This window comes from Galeopterus variegatus, unplaced genomic scaffold (assembly GCF_000696425.1).
Source record: "Galeopterus variegatus unplaced genomic scaffold, G_variegatus-3.0.2 Scaffold2345, whole genome shotgun sequence".
NCBI lineage: Eukaryota > Metazoa > Chordata > Mammalia > Dermoptera > Cynocephalidae > Galeopterus > Galeopterus variegatus.
Genome location: NW_007728456.1, coordinates 84,032 through 91,701, shown reverse-complemented (window position 1 = coordinate 91,701; position 7,670 = coordinate 84,032).

Below are 7,670 nucleotides of genomic sequence, written 5' to 3'. Positions count from 1 at the left end.
AGGGGTTTGGACCCCAGTACCAGCCAGCCACACCCTCCCCCGCAAAAAAGACAGATTCCACCCCGAAGACATAATTTGCCCTAATACCCAACTCATCTTAACCACTTTGCATTCATGATTAGAAGTGAGAATAACAAGGAGAGCAATATATTCCTAATTCAATTAAAGCTGATGTGTCCAACAAGTATAAAACTATTGACGATACTGAGAAAGTGAGTTTTCTTTTATAATAATTTTTATTTATTTATTTTTAATTTTTTAATTTTTTTTTCGAAAAAGATGACCGGTAAGGGGATCTCAACCCTTGGCTTGGTGTTGTCAGCACCACGCTCAGCCAGTGAGCAAACCGGCCATCCCTATATAGGATCCGAACCCGTGGCCTTGGTGTTATCAGCACCGCACTCTACCGAGTGAGCCACAGGCCGGCCCTTATAATAATTTTTAGATTATTCCTGTAATTTTATTTTTATTCTAAACTTTAACATTTATTTGCATGTATTTGTGGGGTACAGTGTGTTGTTTCGATACATGTGTATACCATACATTGATTCACTTAGGGTAGGTAGATAGAATAGCTTTGTAACCATTAATCCACCAATTCCCCTGCCCCTGGGTTCCCTTCTCCCCACCTCTGGTAACCACTATTTTATGCTCTACTTCTATGAGAACGATTTTTTGTTTTCTTTTCAGATTTCACATATGAGTGAGATCATGCAGTATTTGTCTTTCCATGCCTGGCTTACTTCACTTAACATGATGGTTTCCAGTTCCATCCATGTTGCTGCAAATGACAGGATTTCATTTTTTTCTTATAGTTGAATGGTATTCCAATGTGTATATATACCATAGTTTTTTCGTCCGTTTATCAGCTGATGGGCATTTAGGTTGATTCCATCTCTTGGCTATTGTGAACAGTGTTACAATGAACAAATGAGTGCAGGTGTCTCTTCAATATATTGATTTCATTTCCTTTGGGTACATATCCAGTAGTGGGATTGCTGGGTCATAAGGTAGTACAATTTTTAATTCTCTGAGGAACCTGCATACTATTTTCCACAATGGCTGTACCAATTTAAATTCCCACCAACATTGTATGAGAGTTCCCTTTTCTCCACATCCTTACCAGCATTTGTTATTTTCTGTCTTTTTGATAATAGCCATTCTAACTGGAGTAAGATGATATCTCATTGTGATTTTAATTTTCATTTCCCTGGTGATTAGTGATGCTGAGCATTTTTTCATGTGCCTGTTGGCCATTTGTATGTATGGTTTCTTTTTTTTTTTTTTTTTTTGAGAAATGTCTGTTCAGGTCCTTTGCCTATTTTTTAATTGGGTTATTTGGTTTTTTTTGCTGTCGAGTAATTCAAGTTCCTTATATATTCTGGATATTAGCCTCTTGTCTGATGTGTAGTTTGCAAACATTTTTTCCTATTCTGTTGATTGTCTCTTCAGTTGGTTGATGGTGTCCCTTGTGTGTAGAAGCTTTTTAGTTTAATGCAGTCCCATTTGTGTATTTTTACTTTAGTTGCCTGTGCCTTTGCTGTCTCACTCAAAAAAGCACTGCCCACTCCCGTTTCTTGTAGCATTTCCCCTATGTTTTCTTCTAGTAGTTTCATAGTTTCATGCTTAAATATAGGTCTTCAATCCATTTTGAGTTGATTTCTGTGTATGGTGAGAGACAGCAGTCTAGTTACAATCTTCTGCATGTGGATATCCAGTTTTGCCAGCAACATTTATTGAAGAGAGTGTCCTTTGCTCAGTGTATATTTTTGGCTCCTTTGTCAAAAATCAGTTGGCTGTACATGCGTGGGTTTATTTCTGGGCTCTTTATTCTGTTCCATAGGTTAATTTGTCTGTTTTTATGTCAGTACTATGCTGTTTTGGTTACTATAGCTTCACAGCATATTTTGAAGTCAGGTAGTGTGATGCCTCTGACTTTGTTCTTTTTATTTAAGATTGCTTTGGCTATATGGGACCTTTTGTGGTTCCATACACATTTTAGGATTGTTTCTAATATTTCTGTGAAGAATCATTGGTATTTTGAGAAGGACTGCATTGAATCTGTAGATTGCTCTGGGTAATATGGACATTTTGATTATATTAATTCTTCCTACCCACGAACAGGGCATATCTTTCTATTTATTAGTGTCTTCTTCAATTTCTTTCACCAATGTTTTATATTTTTCATTGTAGAGGTCTTTCACCTCCTTGGTTAAATTTACTCCTAAGTATTTCATTTTTTGGTAGCTGTTGTGAATGGGATGACTCTCTTGATTTCTTCTTCAATTTCTGATATGTTCAGATATTTCATTATTGGTATATAGGAACGCTATTGATTTTTGTGTGTAGACTTTGTATCTTGTCACTTTACTAAATTCACTTATTAGTTTTAGTAATTTTTTGGTGGAATCTTGAGCGAATTCTATGTATATGATTATGTTAGCTATGTTAGCTGCAAAAAAAGATTGACTTCCTCCTTTCCAATTTGGATGCCCTTTATTCCTTTCTTTTGCTATATTACACTGGCTAGAACTTCCAGTATTATGCCAAATAAGAGTGAGGAAAGTGGATGTCCTTCCCTCATTCTAGATCTTAGAGGAAAAGTCTTCAATTTTTGTCCATTCAGTATGATATTAGCTGTGGGTTTGTCATATATGGCCTTTATTGTGTTGAGGTACATTCCTTCTATCCCTAATTTGATGAGTGTTTTTTGTCATGAAAGGTTGTTGGAAAAAGCATTTTATCAAATGCTTTTCCTGTGTCTATTGAAATTATCATATTTTTTTCTCCTTTATTCTGTTGTTATATCAAATTTATTGATTTGCCTATGTTGAACCATCCTTGCATCCCCAGGATGAATCCCACTTGATCATGGCAAGTGATCTTTTTAATGTGTTGCTAGTATTTTGTGAAGTAGTTTTGCATCTGTGTTGCTTAGGAATATTAGTCTGTAGCTTATTTTTTTGTTTTGTCTTTCTGGTTTTATTATGAGGGTAATGGTGGCCTCAGAATAAATGGATGGAAGTATTCCCTCCTCTTCAATTTTTCAGGAGAGTTTGAGAAGAATCAGTATTAGTTCTTTTTGAAAATATTTGATAGAATTCAGCAGTGAAGCTGCTTCAATCTCATTATTCATTATTGGTGTATTCAGGTTTCTATTTCTTCATGATTCAACCTTTGTAAGTTGCATGTGTCCAGGAATTTTTTCATTTGTTCTAGGCCTTCCAGTTTGTTAACTATATACTTGTTCATAATAGTCTCTTATGATCCTTTGTATTTCTGTGGTATCAGTGTAATGCCTCCTTTTTCATTTCTGATTTTATTTATTTGAGTCTTCTCTCTTTTTTTCTTCATTATAGCTAAAGGTTTACCAATTTTGTTTATTTTTGAAAAATCAACTATTTGTTTCACTAATGTTTTGTACTGTTTTAAAAATCTCTAATTCATTTATTTCTGCTCTTTTTTTATTTCTCTCTTTTTATTAATTTAGTGTTTGGTTTGTTTTTCTAGTTCCTTGAGACATAAATTTAGGTTGCTTATTTGAAGTCTTCCTACTTTTTTGATGTAGGTATTTATTGCTATAAACTTCCCTCTTAGAACTGCTTTTGCTGTATCCCATAGGTTCTGGTACATTGATTTTTATTTTCATTTGTTTCCAGGAATTTTTAAAATTTCCTTTTTCTTTTCTTCTTTGACCCACTCATTGTTTAGGAGCATGTTGTTTAATTTCCATGTTTTCATACAGTTTCCAATGTCCCTTCTGTTATTGATTTCTAGTTTTATTCAGTTGTGGCTGGCAAGATAGTTGGTATGATTTCAATTTTTAAAAATTTGTTGAGACTTGTTTTGTGACCTAATATATGGTCTATTCAAGAGAATGTTCCACGTGCTGCTGAGAAAAATGTGTATTCTACAGCAGTTTGATGAAATGTTCTATAAATGTCCATTAGGTCTAGTCAGTCTAGAGTGGAGATTAGCTCTGATGTTTCTCATTTAATTTTCTGTCTCGATGATCTGTCCTTTGCTGAAAGTGGGGAATTAAAGTCCCCAACTACTGTTGGCATTTATTCTCCCATTAGATCTAGTAGTATTTATGTTATATATCTGGGTGCTCCAGAGTTGAATGCATACATATTTAGAATTGTTCTATCTTCTCGCTGAATTGATCCCTTTATCACTATATAGTGACCTTCCTTATTTATTTATTTTTTACTTTCCTTGGCCTGAAGTCTATTATATAATTATAGATATTCCAGCTCTTATTTTATTTCCATTTGCATGAAATATCCTTTTCCATCCCTTCACTTTCAGTTGGTGTGTGTCCTTATAGGTGAAGTGAGTTTCTTGTAGGCATCATATTATTGGTTCTTGTCTTATAATCCAATTCAGCCACTCTGTTGCTTAATTGGAGAATTTAATACATTTACACTTAGAGTTATTATTGATATATGGGGCTCTATTACAGCCACTTTGTTTTCAAGATTTTAAATTTATCTTTATTTTTTAGCAGTTGTGGTTTCTAGGCTGGACTTTCTTTGGACTTATCCTGTTTTAAATTCACTGAGCTTTTTGCATATGTAGATTTATGTCTTTCATCAAATTTGGGCATTTCAGCCATTATTTCTTCAAATACTTTTATCTGCAGTGCATTTTTTTCTCCTCTCCTTCTGGAACTTTAATGATACAAGTAATAGGCCTTTTTAGTATATTTTTCCACAGACCACAGTGGCTCTGTTCCGATTTTAAAAACTTCTTTCTTTCTGTGTTCAGAATGGATTATTTCTCTTGATCTATCTTCAAGCTGAGTGACTCTTTCTTTTGTCATCTTTTTCCTGCTACTGAGCCTGTGGTAGACAGAATAATGATCTTTCAAAGAAGTCCATGTAGTAATTCCTAGAAGCTGTGAATATGGAACCTTACATGGCAAAAGTGATTTGCAGATATGATTAAGAATGTTGAGATAGGAAGATTATTATAGATTATTTGGGCAGGCCCAATGTGATCAATGTGATCACAAGGGTCATTATAAGAGGGAGACAGGAATGTGAAAGATGAAAGAGCAGAGGTTGAAGTGAAGCACTCTGAAGATAGAGAAAAGGGCCATAAGCCAAGGAATGCAGGCTGCCTCTAGAAGCTGGAAAAGGCTAAGAAATAGATTCTTCCTTGTAGTTTCCAGAAGAAATGCAGACCTACTAACATCTTGATTTTAGACCTGTAAGATTCATTGCAGACTTCTGGCCCTAAGAACTATAAGATAATACATTTATTTTAAATCACTACATTTATAGTAATTTGTTATAGCAGCAATAAGAAGAATTTAATACAGAGCCCAAGCAATAATTTAAAAAAAATTTTGTTATCATATTTTTCAGATCTGAAAATTTCATTTGGTTATTCTTTATATTTCTTCACTGAGACTTTTCATCTTTTCATTCATTTCAACAGTGTTCACACTTACTCGTGGCACTTTTATAATACCTGCTTTAATGTCTTTTTCAGACAATTCCAACATCTGTGTCATGTCAGCATTGGCATCTACTGCTTGTTTTTTCCCATGTGAGTTGAGATTTCCTGGATCTTTATATGTCAAGTAATTTTAGTAATATTCTGGACATTTTGAATACTATGTTATCAGATTCTAAATCTTGTTTAAATCCCATGGAAAATGTAGATATTTTTGTTTTAGCAGGCAATCGACCTGTTTTGGTTCAAGTCACAAGTTCTGACCAAACTACTATGGATTATTTTCAACTTTAGTTCTCTTTGCAAAGCCTCTGTAGTGCTATTCGGATCTACTACAGACGTGTGCCACCCAGTGGCCAGTTTGGGACTTGTGTAATGGTCTATCAGTGCAGTTCTCAAACTCTGTTATATTATTTAGGGTCAGATTTATGCATGCATAACTAGGAGGTGATCCCAGTAGTTCATACAACTTTACAAGGTCATGTTCTTGAATTTTTCCTCTCTGATCATTCTGGTATTTTCTGGTTTCCTGGGATTCCCCTTTTGATCTTCAGGCCAGAAATCTAGGGCTTTATTTACATGTTCTGCCATGCACTTCCTGTGACTGTGTTCACATCTGGGGTCTCACAGCAGGAGGAAAGAGAGAAAACGCAATGAAGGTTTACCTTACCCTCTTGACACCACAGTTCTTCTGATCAGAGAAGTTTCCTCTCCCTCACAGTTTTAGCCTCCTGTGGACCCCACTGTCAGTGCTGCCATGGGATTGCTTAGGGGCTAAGTAAAAAAGAACAGAGAATAAGAAAAAAATGGGGAATTTCCCCCACTCTCTCTGAGTGTTAGAGGCTTCTTTCTCTCTCTTTGAGCTAGTCCTGGAGGGCTTCTCCTGAAGTCCTCTCTGTCTGTGCAATTGTCCATTTCAGGGTTTTGGGCTGCCTTGAGTTCCGGCCAGTAGAGACCAAAGGGAAAATATGTTAAACTCACCACCAGTTCAGTGGTACTTTGAATTCTGGACTTCTTCCCCAATCCACCTACTATTATTCACTTTTCGGGATGCTGAAAAATCTGTTCCATGCAGTCTTTCTAGGTTTACAGCATCACTCAGTGGAAGAGACTAAATGGAATGTGCATACTCCACCTTTCCCAGAACTGGAACCCTATGCCTCACAATTCTGATATGTTTTTATCACCATTCAGTTCAAAATATTTTCTAATTTCCCTTTTGATTTATTTTTTTGCCAGTAACTTAAAAGTGTATGTTTTAATTTCCAAACAAAAGGGACTTTCTAGTTATATTTTTGTGACTACTTTTTAGTTTGATTGCATTCTTGTCAAAGAACAGGGTTTTTTTTTTTTTACTTTTATTTATTTAATTTTTTGGTGGTTGGCCAGTACAGGGATCCAAACCCTTGACCATGGTATTATAACACGAGGCTCTAACCAACTGAGCTAACCCATCATCCCAGAATGTAGCCATTATGATTATCAGTCTTTAATAATTTTTGAGGCCAGCTTTAGGGGCTAGCATATGGTCAATTTTTTTAAGTGTTCTGTATGTATGAACCAAAGTGTATACTTTGCTTGTGAGTTGTTTACTTAAAAAGTCTTGTTTCCTGTTCTTATTTTTAAAATTCAAATGACCAGAACTTTTCATATTGCTCTCACACTCACAAAATATACAAAAATGTAGGATAGTTGTTTTTTTCTTGAGAGTTTGTGAATTTAAAAGATTTTAGAAAAAGAATTTATTAAAGAATGGCTTAAGATATGGAAATGACCTAATATCCATCAGTGGTAGAATGGATAAACTGAGGATAGTTTTACAATATACTACCATACAGAAAATAAAACGAATGAACTAAATCTATATGTATCAATATGGATCAATCTCTAAACAATGCTGATGTTGATAACACCAAGGTCAAGGGTTCAGATTCCCATACTGGCCAGCTGCAAAATAAACCAATAAAACAAAAAAACCCCAAATGATGCTGAGTATAAAAAATGTAAGAGGTTAGGAACAGTGGGATACCACTTAAGTAAATCACACTTACTCAAGCACAAAATAATACTACTTTGCATCTGGATATGAACACATAATAACAGTATAAAATATAAATGTGAATGATTAACAACTTCAAGAAAGTGGTGAACTCTGGGGACAAAAGGGAATGAGATGGTGAAGAGCTGCAGCAGTAGCTAAATTTTTT